At 43.1% G+C, this 23,641-nt stretch overlaps 1 pseudogene; it reads right to left on the bottom strand.

The window, feature by feature from the left end:
• Positions 1-12,998: 12,998 nt before the first annotated feature.
• On the bottom strand, positions 12,999-21,902 carry LOC123736099 (uncharacterized; annotated as a pseudogene).
• Positions 21,903-23,641: the final 1,739 nt, after the last annotated feature.

The following is a 23,641-nucleotide window of genomic DNA, read 5'->3' as shown; positions in this document are numbered from 1 at the left end:
GTTTTGCAGGTACTATTTAATGAAGCTGCCAGTTGAGGACTGAATATTAAGAAAGTGTTGTTAATGTTTTGTACACTCAGTGTATATGCCAGGGCTCTCAACCCTGTTCCTGGAGAGCTACCATCCTGTAGGTTTTCACTCCAACCCTAGTCTAGCACACCTGATTCTAATAATTATCTGGTTGAAAAGCTAAATTAGGTTAGTTTCAACTGGGGTTGAAGAGAACCTACAGAAGGTTTACTCTCCAGGAACAGAGTTGGAGAACTTGGTATAGGCCATATACAAACATATAGTAGTAATATGTTCTAAAAACGTAAAAACACAAATCAATGTTTGGAATGACAGAACTGGGTCATTCTCTAAACACTTTCCTGCTGTAGTGACAGAGTAGAACATACAGTTGATTGGCAGTCCTAGAGGCAGTAGGCAGGGAATGGGCACTGTGTGAGTATCATGTGTTGGATCTGTAAATGCCAACATACCTAGGATGGTGTTAGTGCCTCTCCTTGACATACTACACACACACACACACACACACACACACACACACACACACACACACACACACACACAAACCAGCAGTTAGCCCAGTGGCCTACTTCCTGTTCCCCTAGTTCTATTTTTGCAGTCTCAAGTCTCTGCCACCCGCTGTCCTTTTTGATCCCACTCCCACATTAAGTTGAAAGTGTTAGAGTCAAAATGCTTTTTAGTCTGGCGTGCTGGTTTTAGTGTTTCCAGATTATGTCCATAGTGTCACAGAAAGTTAATGCCTCTCCATCTCCGATAAAATGTAAGGCCTGATGAGGGTTGCCTGGTTAAGGTCTTTCTCCCCCCTCCCTCTTTTCTCCCCCTCTTCCCCTTTTCTTTCTCTTAATGTAATAGACAGTCATGGAGATCTGTCGACTGTAAGGTCAATGTAGGCCCTGAAGGGGTGTTTGTGTGTGAAGGGCCAAGATTGACCTACATTCCACTGAGCACTTCGATCCCCCCCTCCTCCTCCCTCTCCCTTCTATCCCCTTGCCCCTCCCTCCCCCAAGGCCTTACCCTCCTTAATGCTTTTATGAGACACTATCTCTCTCTCCCTCTACCTCTTTCCCTATCTCTTTCTCTCCCTCTACTTACCTCTACCGCTCTCTCTCTACCTCTACTGTACCCCTCTACCCCTCTCTCTCCCTCTCTCTCTCTCTCTCTCCCTTTCCATCTCCCTCTCCCCATTAGTTTCCTTCATTCTCTCTTACTGTTTCTCCTTCTCTCTCTCTCCTCCTTTCTATCAGTATTGGTTGTGGTATGAAAACAGCCAGTCTAAGCCTCACAGCTACTTACACAAACACCCCCAGACACACACCTACACTCTTAGAAAAAAGGGTTACAAAAGGGTTTGTCAGCTATCCCCATAGGAGAACCCTTTTTGGTTCCAGTAAGAACCTGCTTTGGTTCCAACCCTCTGTGTGAAGGCTTCTACATGGAACCAAAAAGGTTTCTTCAAATGGTTTTCCTATGGGGACAGCCTAAGAACCATTTTAGGATCTAGATAGCACCTTTTTTCTAGGAGTGTAGCCATCTAACCTAATTCTTACAGAAAACTGTTTGGGGGAATGGGAGGTGCTAGGCAGCAGACAGGGGTAAGCTGAACTGCTCAGCAGACAGGGGTAAGCTGAACTGCTCAGCAGACAGGGGTAAGCTGAACTGCTCAGCAGACAGGGGTAAGCTGAACTGCTCAGCAGACAGGGGTAAGCTGAACTGCTCAGCAGACAGGCATGTAGCCACGCATGTTGGAGAGGCATGTCTCTATTTCTACACAACAACAACCCCTACCCTCCCTGACCCACATCTACACTACACCAAGAGTGTGTCCCAAATGCCACCCTATTCCCTTTACAGTGCACTACTTTTGACCAGGACTTGATGTTTTAATACTGAAGCTTATATGCTACAATTAGAAAATAAAGCTTTTACAAAAGTTAGTAGATCTCGCTCCCTCTCTCTCTCTCTCTCCCTCCCTCTCTCTCTCTCTCTCTCCCTCCCGCACTACCGCACCTGCTGTCTCAACCTCTGAATGCTCGGCTATGAAAATCCAACTGACATTTACTCCTGAGGTGCTGACCTGTTGCCCCCTCTACAACCACTATGATAATTATTGGCCATGTTCTGTTATAATCTCCACCCGGCACAGCCAGAAGAGGACTGGTCACCCCTCAGAGCCTGGTTCCTCTCTAGGTTTCTTCCTAGGTTCCTGCCTTTCTAGGGAGTTTTCTACATCTGCATTGCTTGCTGTTTGGGGTTTTAGGCTGGGTTTCTGTATAAGCACTTTGTGACATCTGCTGATGCAAAAAGGGCTTTATAAATACATTTGATTGATTGATGACCTGACAGCCTGATGACCTGACAGCCTGATGACCTGACAGCCAGATGACCTGACAGCCTGATGACCTGACAGCCTGATGACCTGACAGCCAGATGACCTGACAGCCTGATGACCTGACAGCCTGATGACCTGACAGCCAGATGAGAGTGGAAACTGTTGGTTGTGGAAAGAAGTAACTATTGCGTAACACACACCCCTGTCACATGTAAGATGAGGCAGTGGCAAAGATTGTTGATTTGAGAGAACACGCTTCGGTTTAGATTAGAAGGAGGGAAATATGAGAGATAGAACAGAGTACAGCATTTACTTGTGGTTCATTTACTTTCCTGCATCGAGTCACACCCATACAACATGTAGAAACCCAAAATGCATACGCACTCACTAACTCCCTCACCCCCTCCACACTCACTCACTCACCAACATATAGTGTTAACACTCTGTGTTTTTCCTCCCTGCCTCCCTCCCTCCTCATTCCATCCCTCCCTCCCCTCTGACCTACATCCAGCATCAGAGTGCTGGTTATGTAACTCTGGGTTGTGTTGTTCACCACAGGCTCAGACCCAGACCCATTGCATTGGCTTGGCTTCGCCGAGGGGCGGACTCTATACACTCTGCAGTCACACACACACACACACACACACACACACACACACACACACACACACACACACACACACACACACACACACACACACACACACACACACACACATACATATATATATATACACACACACACAACCTACAGTCAGAGCTGCATTGTGTTCTACGGTATTAAACTGTATTTCCAGACAGGAAGTTGGGTAGACCGAAGCCCAGAAACCACACCAGGGCCACTAATGCTATATTATAGGCTACTGTACACGTGTGTGTGTGTGTGTGTGTGTGTGTGTGTGTGTGTGTGTGTGTGTGTGTGTGTGTGTGTGTGTGTGTGTGTGTGTGTGTGTGTGTGTGTGTGTGTGTGTGTGAGAGAGAGTATAAAAATAGCAGAATATAATCTTTCTTCATGAAAGAAAACAGTGTTCTAGTGCTGCGTATCCCAGGGTAACAGGGCGGGACAGTGGTAGACCTATTACCTTATTTCCTGCTACTGGTCATGGCAACCATTTCAAATCCCACCTGTGGCTGTTCTACACAGGTTACTGTTTTTTGTCATGAATCTTGTTCTGGAGGCAGCTCTGCAGAGTGGTCACTAGCTGGCACAGCCACAAAATCTGATTTTAAATCTAACCGTAACCACACTGTTAACACTAATGCCTAACCCTAACTTTAAATTAAGACTAAAAAGAAAAAATAATCTCATGAATTTTTACAATATAGCCAATTTTCCTGACGAATGCCATCAGCTGAAACGTGTCGGAGTTTTTAAACTTTGTTTCCATTGAACATGCCATGCAAATAAAGGCACTTTCTTTTTGATTACCAATTCACCACTTTTACCTTCTGTCTATAAAAACCTACTATTGTGTAACTTAGCAGGACTTCCCTTCCTTCTTTTTACTACATAGGTCAGTTGCAAAGTCAAAATTGTCTATCTAAGGGGAAATTGCTCAGTTCTTACTCCAGGACAAGACTCATGACAATAAACGTCAACCTGCCTGTTCTACAATGATGACACGTCTTTGCACCAAAATGGTGGCACTCCTTACTACCTTTTCCCCTTAGCTTCAAACCGCTCAAGTTTCTTTCCTTCAAGCCTAATCAAAACGTGCACGAAAAACATGCACGAGCTTATCAGATGGCATCAGTGTGAACATCAGACTGCCACGTTTTGTTTTGCTTTTACTTCAGCTGAAGTTACGTCAGTAACAATTTAGTTACATTTAGGTCATTTAGCAGACGCTCTTATCCAGAGCGACTTACAGTAGTGAATGCATACAATTCATTTCATGCATTTTTTTTTTTTTGTACTGGCCCCCCGTGGGAAGCGAACCCACAACCCTGGCGTTGCACACACCATGCTGGCGTTGCAAACACCATGCTCTACCAACTGAGCCACAGGGAAGACCAATAGCAGGAAGTCAACAAGGTCTGTGGCCTCTGGCATTAGGTAGTTCTACCCATAGTGATTTGGCTATGTACAATGTGAGGAGGCTGTGTTTAATATGGGTTGAGTCACTGGTGTGTGTGTGTGCGTGCGTGTGTGCGTGCGTGTGCGCGTGTGCTGCTTTGATGAGTTTGTCCGAGTTGACACTGCAGAGGCATGTGACGTAACCTCCCTCCCTCCCTCCCTCCCTCTCCACTCCTCACTCTGAATTCCCCTTCTCTTCCCTCAACCCTCATCCTCCTCTCTGCCCCTCCCTAATGACCTACTTTCCATTGAGCTGCTTCTGCATACTACAGCTTTTGAAAAAAAAGGGTTGAAAAAAAGAGAGGGGGAGCGATGAGGGAGCGAGAAGGGAAGTGAACCAGTAGTCTATCTATACTTACATGCACAAAGCACTGCGGTTTTCTACGGAATGTCACCTTGAGTACGTCCCAAACGGCAATCTATTTCCTATATAGTGCACTACTTTTGACCAGAACCATATGGATTATATAGGGAATAGGACACCATTTGGGACAAAGCCTTGCTATGACTGACTGGCTGCCGTGGCAACATCTATAAGCCCAGCCAGAGGGGAAATGTACAAGCTAGGATAGAGCCCACAGCTCTCTGGTAACTAATCACCAACAGCAGGGTGTCTGTATTCCTGAACAGATGCACAGAACACCATTAGGTCTTTAGATCTCTCCTGTATCTATAGATTCACTGATAGAAGACTGAGTGATGTTATTCTTTTTTTTACAGGAAATGAGTGGTTAATGGTTGTGGTGGTTAGGCAATGACTTGCATTTACATGTTTGCTTATTACGCAATGATTTGATTGTTGTAATTATGTTCAAGGCTTGTTATAGAATGTATTATGTAATACACCTTTTTAGGGTATATATTACCATATTCCCAATAGATTGATTATAAATATCATGCTGTATTGACTTGTGAATGGCACTTGGACTGTTTCATTTATTTTATTTCAAGTAGTGAATTATTAATATCAGAACCTATAAATACTAGCTAGTCATAGTCACTGTTATTCTCATCATGTAAGAATACTGTGAAATATTACCACCGCATCAAAGTGACTTGTAGAAGGCACTTGAGAACGATTGATTGATATTATTGTACATCATTTATTGAGAACTTACTCATAATTGCTAATAGTCTATTTATAATGTTTATCAGGTAACCATACTGTGAAATATCATCTTGTTCCTGACATCCCAGTGAAAGGAAGAGCTTGTGCTATTTCTCTACATCGGCAGCATGTTCCAACTGAAGTGCCAACCTACTCAAATTCCTCTAGAGGCATTTTTTTCATCCAAGCTGTTATATAATTTGTTATCCGCGCTGTGGTGGGGTGCATTCTGGGACGGATCCCAGTCGGTCACGTAAAAGCCGTTACTGTTTCAGAGCTAGTGACCCTTGACGATCGTATACGAAAAATCGAATCATGATGTAATAGGGGGTAAAAATATATATATACACATGTGTATGTGGTGTGTGTGTGTGTATATATATGTATATATGTGTATGTACAGTGGGGAGAACAAGTATTTGATACACTGCCGATTTTGCAGGTTTTCCTACTTACAAAGCATGTAGAGGTCTGTAATTTTTATCATAGGTACACTTCCACTGTGAAAGACGGAATCTAAAACAAAAATCCAGAAAATCACATTGTATGATTTTTAAGTAAATAATTTGCATTTTATTGCATGACATAAGTATTTGATACATCAGAAAAGCAGAACTTAATATTTGGTACAGAAACCTTTGTGTGCAATTACAGAGATCATTCGTTTCCTGTAGTTCTTGACCAGGTTTGCACACACTGCAGCAGGGATTTTGGCCCACTCCTCCATACAGACCTTCTCCAGATCCTTCAGGTTTCGGGGCTGTCGGTGGGCAATACGATCTCTCAGCTCCCTCCAAAGATTTTCTATTGGGTTCAGGTCTGGAGACTGGCTAGGCCACTCCAGGACCTTGACATGCTTCTTACGGAGCCACTCCTTAGTTGCCCTGGCTTTGTGTTTTGGGTCGTTGTCATGCTGGAAGAGCCAGCCACGACCCATCTTCAATGCTCTTACTGAGGGAAGGAGGTTGTTGGCCAAGATCTCGCGATACATGGCCCCATCCATCCTCCCCTCAATACGGTTCAGTCGTCCTGTCCCCTTTGCAGAAAAGCATCCCCAAAGAATGATTTTTCCACCTCCATGCTTCACGGTTGGGATGGTGTTCTTGGGGTTGTACTCATCCTTCTTCTTCCTCCAAACACGGCGAGTGGAGTTTAGACCAAAAAGCTCTATTTTTATCTCATCAGACCACATGACCTTCTCCCATTCCTCCTCTGGATCATCCAGATGGTCATTGGCAAACTTCAGACGGGCCTGGACATGCGCTGGCTTGAGCAGGGGGACCTTGCGTGTGCTGCAGGATTTTAATCCATGACGGGTAGTGTGTTACTAATGGTTTTCTTTGAGACTGTGGTCCCAGCTCTCTTCAGGTCATTGACCAGGTCCTGCCGTGTAGTTCTGGGCTGATCCCTCACCTTCCTCATGATCATTGATGCCCCACGAGGTGAGATCTTGCATGGAGCCCCAGACCGAGGGTGATTGACCGTCATCTTGAACTTCTTCCATTTTCTAATTATTGCGCCAACAGTTGTTGCCTTCTCACCAAGCTGCTTGCCTATTGTCCTGTAGCCCATCCCAGCCTTGTGCAGGTCTACAATTCTATCCCTGATGTCCTTACACAGCTCTCTGGCCTTGGCCATTGTGGAGAGGTTGGAGTCTGTTTGATTGAGTGTGTGGACAGGTGTCTTTTATACAGGTAACGAGTTCAAACAGGTGCAGTTAATACAGGTAATGAGTGGAGAACAGGAGGGCTTCTTAAAGAAAAACTAACAGGTCTGTGAGAGCCGGAATTCTTACTGGTTGGTAGGTGATCAAATACTTATGTCATGCAATAAAATGCTAATGAATTACTTAAAAATCATACAATGTGATTTTCTGGATTTTTGTTTTAGATTCTATCTCTCACAGTTGAAGTGTACCTATGATAAAAATTACAGACCTCTACATGCTTTGTAAGTAGGAAAACCTGCAAAATCGTCAGTGTATCAAATACTTGTTCTCCCCACTGTATATATATATGTGTGTATATATACACTGCTCAAAAAAATAAAGGGAACACTTAAACAACACTTCCTAGATCTGAATGAAAGAAATAATCTTATTAAATACTTTTTTCTTTACATAGTTGAATGTGCTGACAACAAAATCACACAAAAATAATCAATGGAAATCCAATTTATCAACCCATGGAGGTCTGGATTTGGAGTCACACTCAAAATTGTGGAAAACCACACTACAGGCTGATCCAACGTTGATGTAATGTTCTTAAAACAAGTCAAAATGAGGCTCAGTAGTGTGTGTGGCCTCCACGTGCCTGTATGACCTCCCTACAACGCCTGTGCATGCTCCTGATGAGGTGGCGGATGGTCTCCTGAGGGATCTCCTCCCAGACCTGGACTAAAGCATCCGCCAACTCCTGGACAGTCTGTGGTGCAACGTGGCGTTGGTGGATGGAGCGAGACATGATGTCCCAGATGTGCTCAATTAGATTCAGGTCTGGGGAACGGGCGGGCCAGTCCATAGCATCAATGCCTTCCTCTTGCAGGAACTGCTGACACACTCCAGCCACATGAGGTCTAGCATTGTCTTGCATTAGGAGGAACCCAGGGCCAACCGCACCAGCATATGGTCTCACAAAGGGTCTGAGGATGTCATCTCGGTACCTAATGGCTGTCAGGCTACCTCTGGCGAGCACATGGAGGGCTGTGCGGCCCCCCAAAGAAATGCCACCCCACACCATGACTGACCCACCGCCAAACCGGTCATGCTGGAGGATGTTGCAGGCAGCAGAACGTTCTCCACAGCGTCTCCAGACTCTGTCACGTCTGTCACGTGCTCAGTGTGAACCTGCTTTCATCTGTGAAGAGCACAGGGCGCCAGTGGCGAATTTGCCAATCTTGGTGTTCTCTGGCAAATGCCAAACGTCCTGCACGATGTTGGGCTGTAAGCACAACCCCCACCTGTGGACGTCGGGCCCTCATACCACCCTCATGGAGTCTGTTTCTGACCATTTGAGCAGACACATGCACATTTGTGGCCTGCTGGAGGTCATTTTGCAGGGCTCTGGCAGTGCCCCTCCTTGCAGAAAGGCGGAGGTAGCGGTCCTGCTGCTGGGTTGTTGCCCTCCTACGGCCTCCTCCACGTCTCCTGATGTACTGGCCTGTCTCCTGGTAGCACCTCCATGCTCTGGACACTACGCTGACAGACACAGCAAACCTTCTTGCCACAGCTCGCATTGATGTGCCATCCTGGATGAGCTGCACTACCTGAGCCACTTGTGTGGGTTGTAGACTCCGTCTCATGCTACCACTAGAGTGAAAGCACCGCCAGCATTCAAAAGTGACCAAAACATCAGCCAGGAAGCATAGGAACTGAGAAGTGGTCTGTGGTCTCCACCTGCAGAACCACTCCTTTATTGGGGGTGTCTTGCTTATTGCCTATAATTTCCACCTGTTGTCTATTCCATTTGCACAACAGCATGTTACATTTATTGTCAATCAGTGTTGCTTCCTAAGTGGACAGTTTGATTTCACAGAAGTGTGATTGACTTGGAGTTACATTGTGTTGTTTAAGTGTTCCCTTTATTTTTTTGAGCAGTATATATATATATATATATATATATATAGTATGTGTATGTATATATATATATATATGTGTATATATATATGTATGTGTATGTATATATATATATATGTGTATATATATATATGTGTGTGTATATATATATATATATATGTATGTGTGTGTGTGTGTGGTGTGTATATACTGTACAGTATATAGGGTGTATGTGTATAAGTAGGTGTAGATATGTAGCACTTTACTAGACATATTAGTTTTTATCAAGAGACATACCTTGTACAGCATAGCATCTATGGTGTTACATAACCTGACCTGAGACCAATGAGTTTACATTAATAACTCATGATTATAGGGCTCTGTGGACACCCTCATTCTGTAGATGTATTTCTTTACAAAGAGACACACCTTGTACAGCATAACCTGACCTGAGACCAATGAGTTTACATTAATAACTCATGATTATAGGGCTCTGTGGACACCCCTCATTCTGTAGATGTATTTCTTTACAAAGAGACACACCTTTATATTGTAGCTGATGCAGTGATATATAAACGGTGACAAATTAGTTTATTCTCTCATGAGATGGATTATGTGGATATTTCCATAACAGCCTAAACCTACTGTAAAATATATATTATGTCACTTTGTAAGATGTGTGAATTACATGTAGTAGCCCTTTCCTGCAGTCAAATGACCTAGTGGCCTCATGGGTGGAATGTTATTCATATTTTTCATAATTCATAAACATTATTTTTTAAAAGCAACCGAAAATCCGGTGTTTCTATGTCAAACGGTTTTGTTTTATTTCAGTCTTCTGTGATGAGTAATATTGGGATGCAAACTCTAAATGTAATACATTTCAACTGTATATCTGACATGGTACAGGTGTCTTCTGTTTTTAAGCCCATAACCATGTGTGTGAGGTGTATACTTTTGTTTCAAGAAAATAAACACTAGGTGTGACCCTGATTTACTGCAGTAAAAGGTTCATCTATTTAGAGATGAGCTTTATACTATTGCCAAATTAGTTTATGTGGATATTTCCATAACAGGAAGCCTGGGCCTATAGTGTACTATATTATAACTGTGTTAGGCATATTTGTTTATCAAGAGACAGATGATGCACTGTAGCAACACTATTATATAAACTGAACCCAAAAGTTTTCTGCAAAATGTTGAGGAGCAAAAGCCTCTCACCCATTATGTGATTACTGACTAGAGTGTGAGAGTGTGTAGTAGCTTAGTGTGTGTTTATGTGTTGTACTCAGGACTCTGCTGCCCGGCGGCTTGTGTGTGTGTCCGTTGGTGGAGTTTAGAGTTTATGACATGAGTAAGTAGGTCACCACGGTTACGTCATGGATGTTAGATTCCGGTGCCCTAACTAGCATGGCCGTTGGGACACAGTGTGCTTGTGTGTGTGTGTTTGTGTATTTCTGGCCGTTGGGACACAGTGTGCTTGTGTGTCACACTGATGCTCCTCACATTACTATTAATCCTCTTTGCCAGGAAAGATGGGAGGGAGAAAGGAGAGGAAAGAAGGAGAGGAGATGGGGAACACTAGAATACTGAAGCTATTTGTGTTTGTATCTGTGTAGATTTTGACGGCCTCGTTTTAAAAGTTTTGTTCGGTACAGAACTGGACGAAGGGAGGAATGGACAGAGGAGAAGAGGGGAGGAACACTCAAATACTGAAGATATTTATGTTGCAGATTTGTAGCTGTGTTTATAGGAGTACAGGACAGAGTCGAAATGATCAGTGTGTTCTGTGCCTAGATGTGTCCTGTAATAAATCATATTTTGGGGTGTTTTCTACATGTATATGTTTTATATGTCATATAATATGTCTACTTTTAAACTGCATAAGTCATCTGCCAACTTGATTGAAATATATTTTTTCCCCCTCAACTTCAGTGGTGTTCCATTTATGACCATTTTATCATGTGTTTGTGTGAATGATGTTTCAACATTAGACCAGAAAGAGCGCAACAAAAGTATAAAAATCACATGAAACAATACTTTTAATTTATAATGTCTTTTTCAACATCCTTTTATTTTTCAATGTTTTCAATCTTTCAACAATCAGAATGAGTTGTTGTCATTATAACCATTGCATTACCCATTTCTGGACAATCAATTTCCTTAACCATCCGGCAAACCACAAACGTTGAACAATATCACAGAGTACAAATGTCAAGGGATAGGGACATGGGTAAAATACATACATTACAGTATCACAATTAGGAAGATACAAGGGGACGGAAAAACACACAATAACCCCCCAAAAGAACTGAATAAAATAGAAAATAATAATAAAATAATAATAATAACAGTATCCAAGAGAGATCGAGAACTTTACATTTATACAGAACGGCCAGTAGGCAGGCACGTGGATGTGAGACGTTTAACCAGTACAGCCTGTATGATCCACAGCTGATAAAGCAACTCAATGTAAAGGCCAAGATTGGGGATTGGTTCTTTTGACCTATGAAAAGTAGAGGCACCTTTGAGTGAGAAGAGAGTAGTTTCCCCATTGCTTCTCAAGTGCAATTACTACTTGATTCCTATGATCAGTAAGTCTAATGAATTGAGAATTTGTTGAGCTCTGGATTGCAATGTGCTTTTGTATTCATGGTTTCACCGTTCAAAAGGTGTTGTGTGTAGTCTTGTGATATGTTCATAACTGGCCTTAACAGGGGCTTTCTGTATGTATGTGTAAGAGGTCAGTAAAAGGTCAATTGACGGTAGGTTGCTCCAGGCATTTGCTAGTGACATGGAATCTAAAAGAAAGAGTTTCTTAAAGCGGTGGTTCATACAGACATTTAAGAAAACAACTTCAGGCATTTCATTGACATTGAGAACGGACTGTACAAACACTTTCTCACAAGGACAGACTGATAACTTTTCTTTTTCCACTTCCATTTCTCCTTGTTATTTTTTGTTGTTTTTCATTTTTTTCTTTGTAAAATATATTTAAATATATGTACATTTTATATATCACAGTTATGTACAATCCAAGTGCTTGAAAAATGATTGGGTGTCCTATTCTGCATAAAGCAGGGATAGGTGTTTAGGGAGTAACGGAAACTGGTACAGCTGTTTTGTTGGTGGGGAGGAAGAATGGAACTCATTGTCAGGGGGGTTGGACGTGTTTCTTTGGTCATGGGAATGTTCCCAGAATGCCTTACCACCCACAAAGCAATTGGCCATTTGAGAGTTCAAATCAGAGCCTGAAAACAGCCTTACATTTTAACGTTTATTCTAACCTTCCATTGTGATGTGATGTTTGTCTTTTCCCGAAGGAAACAAAATGTGAGTTCCATTTATTCCATTCCCCTCATTATTTTCACTCCATCACATTTGCTGAATCAATAAGTGATCTATTATTATCATTGTTCATGGATTGGATAAATGCATGGCGTGAGGGAAGGGTCCATATAAAAACATGGTGACACAGTGAACCAAGTCTTTTGAATCTGTCTGTGGTGATTGTGAACATCACTTTGACTGTCCTTGTTATTATCATCATCATCGAAGAGGAGTGTCTGTTGGCATAGTGGTAGGTGAAAAGGAGCGAGACACCTGATGATGAAGCAAAACTGAGGTTGGTTGTTGGTCGCAGTATCTCAAAGAGTCTTTGGTGCTCCCTTATTCACACCTCTTATTCTTCCTCCCTGCGTTGGATTCCTTTTTAGTATTCCTTCCACACCTCTTTCTCTTGCTTCCCTCTGCTAGCAGAACTCTGACTCGTTCTCTGCCTCTTTGTTTTCCCCATTGCTATGGCCGCCATGTTGGTGGTTGCTAGGCAGGGCCAGGTAGGGATGCTGGGGATGAGAGGGGAGGGGATGTGGAGGAGGCGGGGCTTCTGTTTGGCGCCTCCCCTGATTGGACAGCGCTCTGTATTTCAGGCGGAGCTTGTGGGGCAGGTAGGTGGCCTGATCGTCTCCCCTCTGACTCTGTGGCACCGACATCTGTGATGTCGCCCTCTGGTTGTAGCTTCCGACCTCGGAAGATGACGGTGACTCGTCATCGCTAGTGGAACCACCTTCTTTGTCTGAGCTCCTTTGATCACCATCACTGGACGAAGTGTCTTTCCCAGAGTGGGACTCTGTGTAGTAGTCCTCTCCGGCCCTGGGGCCGCCTCGTAAGTGAGCACTGGGGGCTCCTCCTCATCCAGGGTACTGAGATAGGTGTTGTTGATGTGGTGCTGGTTGGAGGAGTGGCTTGACTTGTTGCATTCTTCTCTACTGTGGTGGAGGAGCTCTGGGGCGAATCCTTCCTTGTGGCCGTCATCTTGGGTCTGATAAGAGCTGTACTGGCTTCTCTGTGTCTCCTGATGTCTTTGCTGCTCCTTGCGGGCTCGGTACCTTTGGACCTCCTCTGTAATGGTTTCTGTGTTCTCGGACTGTCTGCTTTGTTGGACCTGGGACTGTTGTTGTTCCATGTCCTCTGCATGCCTCTGGTTCTGGCTCTCCATATAGGAGGAGCTGGGGGAGCGGTACATCTGGATCACACTCCTCTGGGCTGGGGCCGCTACCTGCTGGGGTGCTGGGCTGGCAGACTCCTGGCGGTAGTCGTTCTGATGGTTGTGGTGGAAGTCCATGGCACAGTCGGCCTCTTGGGACCTGTGTTGGTGGCCACCGTTGAAGGAGATCCCAGTGGGGAGACCAGCATCCATGTCAGTGTCGTTGGACTCCATCTTGATCTCATAGCCCATGGGCTCAGGGCTGGAGGAGTCGTCAGACATGCACCCGTCGGAGAGGGATCCTCTTGGGGAGTATTTTGGGAGTGGGGTGTGGCGTTCCCCTCTTGTGGACTGTTCTGCTTCGGACGAGTCGGAGTTCAGCAGAGTGTTACCACAGGCACTGGAGTACCCGCTACTGGAGAAGTAGGGGTTACCAGCACTGGACTGTCCATTTCCGCTGTTGGAGAGCTGCTGGCTCTTCTCCATGTAGGAAGCAGTGCTGATGAGGCCGGCGAAGCTTCAGCTGCAGGAGTTCCGTCTTCAGGCGGCTGTTCTCATCATTCAGCGCCATCACACGGTTCTCCAGCACCATGTCGTTCATCCTCCTCTTCTCTCTGGAACGCTTGGCCGCCTCGTTGTTCTTGCGCCGCTTCTCCCAGTAGGAAGCGTCCTTCTTTCGTCGGAGATGAACTCCCGCTTGCGACGGCTGGACATGCTGTTCTTTGAGCCACCTTTGGTCTGGCGGCGCGGGACGTCATCGTCACCGGGTCTGGGAGACAGTGGCGGGAGGCTCTCGCTGTAGTTAGAGTATGTGTCTATGTCCAGGTCGTTGTTGTTGTTGGGAGATGCAAAGTGAAGATTCAGGCTTTCCATTGTTGAGTCCTTTTGACCAGATTGGTGATCTGGCATTAAGGCCAAATGGGGGTAAGGGAGAGGACTTATTTGTATTAACTTTCTCTTTAAGTCGCAGGATCTGCGAAAAACTCGGGTGAGGTATTTGTGCTTCTCTAAGGCTGAACCTCATTGGTTAAATTATGTGACAAAGTTTTGTGAAATTTGAGTTTCACAGTAGGTTCTTCTATAATCGTTGAAGTCTCTAGGATGCAGAAGTGAAGTAGGTCAGTTGGTCTACTGGAAGACTTTTTCTTGTAGGCTGGGATCGCTCACGAGGAAACGCACTATAGAAAGAGAAAGAATAAGAGAGAGAACATTCATTAGTTACCATAAATACTATGCCTTCCCACTGTGACATACATTAGGCACTCAATGTTTTTCAATGTTACTGTACAATGGTGATGATCGAGACAGAACATACAGGCCTAGAAACTCATGATGTGATTAGTTCAGGGTATTCTTGAGTTCACATGACTTCATAACTGCAAATTTGACACTTGATCCAAACTGCAATGGATCTGCCATCACTCATACACTGGCATGTCACCATTTGCTTGTGCCCAGAAAGTATACGAGCTACTATGACATAATCATAACATTATGTAAGAAATGTTTCATCTTGGATTTGAATCTGAACATTCCTTTTATCACCTTTCACAATCCCTCATACTCAAAAGGACTTTACTTTGCTAGACGTAACCCTTATTGGAGTTCTGTGGAGGAGAAGGCGGGTGGGCCAGCCTGGGTGTATACAGAGAGGGAGGGTGAGTAGGGCAGCGGCACGACCGGTACCCTTTCCACTCCACTCACAGGAATATAGGTCAACTCTGCTCAGAGGGTGCTAGGCGGCAGGTAGCCTAGTGGTTAGAGCATTGGGCCAGTAAAAATCTTCCGTTCTGCCCCTGAACAAGGCAGTTCCCCGGAAGGCTGTCATTGCAAGTAAGAATTTGTTCTTAACTGACTTGCCTAGTTAAATAAAATAAAAAATAGGCAGGTGGTGTGGGTAAGGGAGGTTCTGAGCTGCAGTGTCTAAAGCTCTCTCTGTACAGTGTTGTGTAACAGCGCTGCATCCAACAATCACATAAGAGGGCCAGTCTGACCTAGTGCCAGGGCTGCAGTTACTGAGCGATGGGCAATCAGGGAGGGAGAAAGGGAAGGAGGGCAAACCGTCTATGTATCGACCTCTAATAATGTCCCTCTATAACCTTTATCAGTTGCCAGGTGGGATATTTGTAAATGTAGCTATAAGGTCACATTGGTCTCTTATGGCACAATTGTCTGCAATAATCTATCAAAGAGGTCAACTCAAAGAAATACACCTCTGCAAATCACTAACTTAGTCTGTCTATGTGTCATAACAGTGGGCTGATGTCCCGAAGCTGACATATCACTTGTTATTCAAGTATGTATCGAGTGCATTCTGTGCCTCTACCGACGGGAAACATTGCTCAACATCCCCTTTTCTCACAAGTCACCAACATCGGTCGGTGGTGTTGCTGCATACGCAGTTCAGTTGACTCATATAGATGTTACATAACGTAAATGCGCTAATTCTAGATCTGTTGCGCTGATGATTCAGAGACATTCATTATGCATCACTTAACAGGGCACTGTGTGTCCTATCTAGATTTTCTATTTCTCCACCAGAAAAACAGATCTGTGAGGATTCAACGTAATAATCTATCTAGGTCATTACTGTGTTACAATTACTAGTTCATTCTTTTTTTCTGAAGCAACTCCCTGAGCCAACAAGACTGCATCAGTCAAAACATTGACAGAGTCCGTTGCCGTTTGTGATTCTGATAACAGATCAAACAGAACGCTGAGGTAATCATGATGGCCTGTTCTGATTGGTTGCTGTCTTATTGATTCAAATTTGAGTCAAACAGGAAAACCCGTAGATCAGTAACAGAAGCTTTTGGTCAGTTATTGTTTTCTTATCTCTTTTTTCTATAGATTCAATATTGTTTCTAATGTTAGGTATTTAATCTGTTCATTTCTGGTCTTTGCTACCACTATCAGGCTACCACCACTATATCTAACAATAGCTCAAGTAAGACTAAATAAGGTCTGGTTTTATTTTTGGGATCTAATCTAAAGCTGTCTCTACTCCATCTGTCACTGACACACTAACTGAACTCAGTACAAGTAGAGTACTTTCTAGCCACTTCATTTGGCTCTAGAGCTTGTCTGGGTTACACAACCTGACCTAGTATAAACCTCATCATAACAACCTGACCTAGTATCAACCTCATCATAACAACCTGACCTAGTATAAACCTCATCATAACAACCTGACCTAGTATCAACCTCATCATAACAACCTGACCTGGTATCAACCTCATCATAACAACCTGACCTAGTATCAACCTCATCATAACAACCTGACCTGGTATCAGCCTCATCATAACAACCTGACCTGGTATCAGCCTCATCATAACAACCTGACCTGGTATCAGCCTCATCATAACAACCTGACCTGGTATCAACCTCATCATAACAACCTGACCTGGTATCAACCTCATCATAACAACCTGACCTGGTATCAACCACATCATAACAACCTGACCTGGTATCAACCTCATCATAACAACCTGACCTGGTATCAACCTCATCATAACAACCTGACCTGGTATCAGCCTCATCATAACAACCTGACCTAGTATCAACCACATCATAACAACCTGACCTGGTATCAACCACATCATAACAACCTGACCTGGTATCAACCTCATCATAACAACCTGACCTGGTATCAACCACATCATAACAATATAGATCTAGTCTCAACCTCATCATAACAACCTGACCTAGTCTCAACCTCATAACAATATAGATCTAGTCTCAACCTCATCATAACAACCTGACCTAGTATAAACCTCATCATAACAACCTGACCTAGTCTCAACCTTGTCATAACAACCTGACCTGGTATCAACCTTGTCATAACAACCTGACCTGGTATCAACCTCATCATAACAACCTGACCTAGTCTCAACCTTGTCATAACAACCTGACCTGGTATCAACCTTGTCATAACAACCTGACCTGGTATCAACCTCATCATAACAACCTGACCTAGTCTCAACCTCATCATAACAACCTGACCTAGTATAAACCTCATCATAACAACCTGACCTAGTCTCAACCTTGTCATAACAACCTGACCTAGTCTCAACCTCATAACAATATAGATCTAGTCTCAACCTCATCATAACAACTTGACCTAGCTTCAACCTCATCATAACAATCTAGAGTATGACCATTTTATTACATAATAATACTAGTTTACAGTATATCTTTCTCACAGTGGCAGCTCCCTTCCTCATTTCCTCATTTGCATAATAGTTTTAGTGGTTACACCTTCCAGGACACTTTTCTCTGTCTTTTTTTCACAGTGAGAGACAGACAGCTAGGAATTCCCTCCTATTTTGCTCTGCTCTTTCTTTCCCCTAAAGAATCACCACAGCCACCAGATGAGCCATCTCTTCCTCTGTCTCGGTTTTCACCCAGACACAATACTAGAGGGTGTAGTATGTTTTAAAAACAAAGTTGCGAGGGAAAACTGAAAACTAGAATGTCAGGAAGGTCACAATGTTTCCACTCGTCGATCAAAAGAAGGGAGAGAGAGAGAGCGCCATTCCGTGTCCCACTGACCTAAAAACGGAGCGCTGCGCATTTTCATCTGCCTCATTGATATACTACTGGTACTCCCTGTATATAGCTTCATTCTTGTGTATTTTATTCCTTGTGTTTTTTTTTTATTACTCTGCATCGTTGGGAAAGGGCTCATAAGTAAGCATTTCATGGTAAAGTTCTATCCGGCGCATGTGACAAAAAAACGTGATTTGATTTGAACAGAGCTTGCTCTCTGCCTTTGACTGCGTGCCATAAAATAGGTAAATAGAGCTGGAGAGGGAGGAAAATGGAGAGGGGGAGGGATTACAGTGCGCTCTAAAAATAGAGCGATAGAGAAGGGGTATTGGGGAGGAAGGCTGGCGAGAAAGGCTTAGATGAATTCAATTGGTGGACACGACATTAAAGGAATTTTACAGACACTGCGGTACGATGTAAAAAAAAACATTTTTTTTAACTTGAATAGCCTACGTCAGCAGCGCAAAATCGGATTATAAAACCCCTGGTGATTGATACGCAACATTAATTCCTGGATACTCTATTTGACACCGGGAGGGGTCTCTATGCTACTCTATCTCTATGCAGACGATAAACAGCATGCATTTGTGAAATATATATATATATATATTGACGTCAGAAGGCACACACCCATGTTCCATGTCAAAATCCGACAGAACATATTTCATAGAGCTGTGAGCGACCGGGCTGATGTGCTCGTGTTCTGAATGTCATTGTGACAAGTTTACAAAGCAGAGCTTGCTTAATGCTGAAATACTAGCCACACCTACAGGTTACACACTGGAGGTCAGGGTGAGTACATTTTAGAGGTTGAATTCTCTCTGTAATATTGCAGTAAATACTGGATGCTAAAGCCAAATTATCATTCCAAAGGGATAATACAAAGAAAAAAGCATTGAAGATTTTCAAAAGCCAGAATCTCCCTTGCTTCCCACACAATTATCAAGCTGTAGGAATGACTCACTCACAGCTAGTATTTCACCACCAGCGAGTTTAGCTGGGGGGAGATGTTAAAGACGGATGGGAAATGTTAGCACTGCCAAAGCCGTTCTCAGGCATTTCACCACCACCTTTGACCCCCGAAGGCAAGACTGAGTAATGCAAAGCATCTCTTTTCCCCTCCATCTCCAAGACATGATGAGCCACCCACATAAATGGACATGTGGTGGAGAGGCCGGTCAGGGCGCCTCCATTTTGGGTTCTGGCTTTGTCTTCTAAGAAAAGGCACCTAGAATCTAGGGAGACCTTCTAGGTCAACTCTGAGTTCTATTTAAGCATATCGTCCTCTCTGTCACATGGTCTTGGGGACTAGGCTGCCCCCCTTCTTTTCCATCTGCAACTAGGGAAATGCACTTTATTTATGTTCAATGTTCCTTATCAATGTCCATTTAGGATGTACTTATCATCATTTGAACAGGCCAATACGGTCCAATTGACCAATATAGATGGCACCAAACCTGTGCCAAACATCTCTAATCCCTCTACAACTTCCTACCCATAAAGATCTGTAATACTGTAACATGGACTTCTGCTCTCCATTCACTTGCAATAAAATGAGGGTGTTGTTTGCTAGGTGTAAGTCCAAGCATCCTTCAAGGTTATAGCCTAGATTAAAGTACCCTAAAAGTGACTTCACTATCGGGCAGCCAAAGTGTTCAGCTACTTCAGATTCCACAGAGGCTAAATCTAAGAGTGGCGTCAACTAAGTACTACGAACCCTCAGAACGTTTGCCTTCTAGTGTTTTTAGATATGGCCAGCTTGTACCAGGCAGGTACACACTTAATAAGAATTCTGTCAATGAGGCTGTGTGGCAAAGTCAAAGAAAAGCCCTCCTGATTATGTTTGATGTTACAGTGAACCGAGTTGTAGACCAAAATGTAGCTCTAGGTCTTTCCACACATCCTGCTTTCCCCCAGTCTGAGTTAGACTGGTTTGACCAATATTCAAATTGGGAAAGAAAGGCTGTTCTGTAAACAGACCAACTGGCAGCAGCCTAAAAAAGCTCAGTGACTGCAGCTCTGCCGACTGAGGGGTTTCCCTCTATTGCATCATGTCCTGGAGTTGGACAACTCAACACACACAAGCCCTGTTTTTGGTTATTATTTTAATTACGCAATAGAGCTAGTCTCATTAAGATCCTATGGGAACAAGCAACTTTATACAGACTGCCGGAAAATACCAGAATTAAACCACCTGATATAATTGGTGTAATTACATCTAAATAGGATTTGAGTGTTTTGTTTTAGTACAGATTTCGCAAGAAATATATAAATAGAAAATATAGTTGTACTGACTGGGAGATGACTGTAAAGCAATCTGCTTAGGCTATGGGAAATCATGTACAGGCTAGTGATAAACATTAAACATATGGCCGGTGAAAACCTCAGGGCACAAGTCTTGATTGGCAACACCTGCTTTTACTTTGCAACAGGTCAATCAAATACAAATACCTCTAGATTACATTTTTTTAAATTAAAAATACATGTGATATTCCTAATTATTAAATATCAAGGCACATGCTTGCAGATCTTTGTCTATGAATTAATTCTGCAAACTTTCCCCCAGCCCTTATGAAAGACCATGATTCTATTCATTCTCCTCCTCTCATTCTACTGCGTAGCTTACTAGTGCATAGCTATTATGTCATATGCCATACCACCCCTCAGCCCCCCCCCAACTAAAAAAAACTCTATGGACTGCTTATAGATGTGTAATAACATGATTATAACTATCCTTTATGCCAAAATTCCATGACATCTAATTTTGACCAAATATTTATCACATAAAATGACTAATGGCATAGCATGGAGGCAAATGCAACTTATATCTAGTAATCACTCTTGTTCCAAGTTCCAGAGAAAGGCGGCCGAACATCCTCGCCAGGCACATGGAATGTCTGAGGGTCTGACTTACAACACGACAAAAGGAGGTCACCGATAGGAACGAAATCAATAACTTGCCTGCACCAGTAGACCATTTATTGCACTGAAATAACAAAAAAATGTTCTATTCGTTTTCAGTATACTTTGCCTATAATTAACCTACCTGTATATTATTAGACGTATCAACGCTATTAATGACAACTTCATATATAAAATATAGGTCACACACCTGCTATTTAGATTTAGCAACATGTCAATAAACCAAATATTTAAATAAATATGAAACAAATATTTTTAAGTAAAGAAAGAAAAAACATGTTTTAAACTACAATAACTCCAGACAATGCTCTTCACAGCAAGAGGCCAACCCCAAAAACGGTTTGATATTCCTATCTATTGCACAGTGGATTTACTACCCATCCATTGAACAAATACCATGAGGGAAAAACGCCCGACCTGACATTGAGCGCATTGAGCAATGTGAATCGGCTTCTTTTACAACAGCATCCAGACTTTACAATACAATGCCTTGATTAAAACAGAGAATTTGCTAAGCTTGAGGAATATACAGTATGAATGAATAATTGGGAAAGGGAACTGGTTTCAAATAAACCACAATGACTACACATAACTGAAAGTCACACATACAGTGGCTGTCTACCGGTAGGGGCGAGTCGCCCGCATGTGAACAATACCCATACCTAAAAGCATAATGAGAATCTGAATCCGCAAGTGTTGCACTTTTAAACAAATATCAAATTCGAAATAATTCGTTATCCAGCATTCAAACCAATCGAACATTTACGCACAGAATTAAGCACATCAATAGGACTCCAACGCACCTTTTACGAACAAGTGACGTGTCTCCAGCAAAAATGCACAATGCCGGACACAAAGCAATCGCCTTCCGCAGTTGAAGTTGGCTCGTATCCTCTATTTCTTTCAACAGAAATGGTCAAATAGCTAGATGTTTCAGTTGTCTGAGAGAATTTTAAAAAGCGTTCGGGAGCAGCTCTAGCTCCTCTTACTTGCTCTGAGGTCAGTCTGTCTGGTTGTAGCTTACTAGAAGCAGTGTCTCCCCCTTTTGCATTGAGTCCTGACTGTTATGTTGGGCGCTTGCTCCAGTTTCTCTCCCTCTCCCCTCTAGAATGTGTGTTAGTGGGTCAGTGGTTGCGTAACAACTCATAGGCTGCCTCGTCACGTCTTTTTTGTTGGCGCGCGCGCCCTGTTTGCCCCACGGTACTGATCCCTATTGCTTCGACCTGATGCAACACAATTTGGCAGGATCGGGCCACCGGACCAGTGATATCTGAAGTGACTAGCGCCAGACAGAATTAGATTTCCGGTCAAAGATTTGGTTAGGTTGCCCAAAGGGCGAGGTGAAGACAAATAGCCTAAAGCGTGTTTAGCCTACCTGTGCGTGTGTACACATTTTATTATACTTGTAAGTACCAAAGTCCTCACAAGAATAGTAAACCAACAAAAATTCAGAGAAGTGAGGCCATTTTGCTTTACTTGCAAAAATTGTATTTTAGGCTTAACAGTTAGAATTAGGATTCAGGTTTACATTTAGGGTTTGGGATTACTTTCAGGGTTAGCGGTTAGGGAAAATAGGATTTTTAATGGAAATCAATTGTTCATCCCCAAAAAGTCCTCACAAGGTGTGTGTGTGTGTGTGTGTTTGTGTGCAAGATACAAGATATAACATACCATATGTGATTGAAGTGGATCATTGCATTGTGTGTGTGTTATTATAGGTGTGTGCATAAAAGAGCCAGAATGGGGGCATAGAGAGAATTAACGCAAGGATGAGGTCATCAGCCTCATCACACAACTAAAATTACATCAGTTACAACCTGCTATTTAATTCAAGGTTGTGTTCCAAATGGCACCCTTTTTACCCCATAGGGCTCTGGTCAAAAAAGGTGCACTACATAGGGAACAGGGTGCATTGGGATGCAGCTGTCACATTCTTGAAAATGATCGGACCAAGGCGCAGCGTGAGTATAATTCCACATATTTATTTAAGTGAAACTAACAAAACAAACTAACAAAACTTACAAAGACCGTGAGGACGTAGTGCCCAAACACACTAACAATCAATCTCCCACAAAACACAGGTGGGGGAAATAGCTACCTAATATGATCCCCAATCAGAGGCAACGATAAACAGCTGCCTCTAATTGGGCACCATATTAGCACCAACATAGAAATAGACATACTAGATCACCCCCTAGTCACGCCCTGACCTATTACACCACAGAGAACCAAGGGCTCTCTATGGTCAGGGCGTGACAGCAGCCCAAGTCATTTTTCATAGCAAAAGCACTCAGGGCTGAGAGAGATATATTGTATAAGAAAAACAAAGTGTTTATCCCAATTCAGCTCGCTCAATATACATTCAAACTAAACTCATCAATCACAATGGGCATGAGTGTTCAAATAAACCACTCTAGATAAAATAATGACATTAGTCAATAAATCGCTAACTTTGACCTATTAGGTGATGTGTTACATCTTAAACATGTATAATCCTCAAAATGATGCTTATAACCATATCATTAATCTGTTTTTATGTACATGCTTCCCCCTTTTGAGGGTTATATATAGCATCACAAACTTCTACC

This window comes from Salmo salar, unplaced genomic scaffold (assembly GCF_905237065.1).
Source record: "Salmo salar unplaced genomic scaffold, Ssal_v3.1, whole genome shotgun sequence".
Classification (NCBI taxonomy): Eukaryota; Metazoa; Chordata; class Actinopteri; order Salmoniformes; family Salmonidae; genus Salmo; species Salmo salar.
This window is presented reverse-complemented; position numbering and strand designations above follow the sequence as displayed.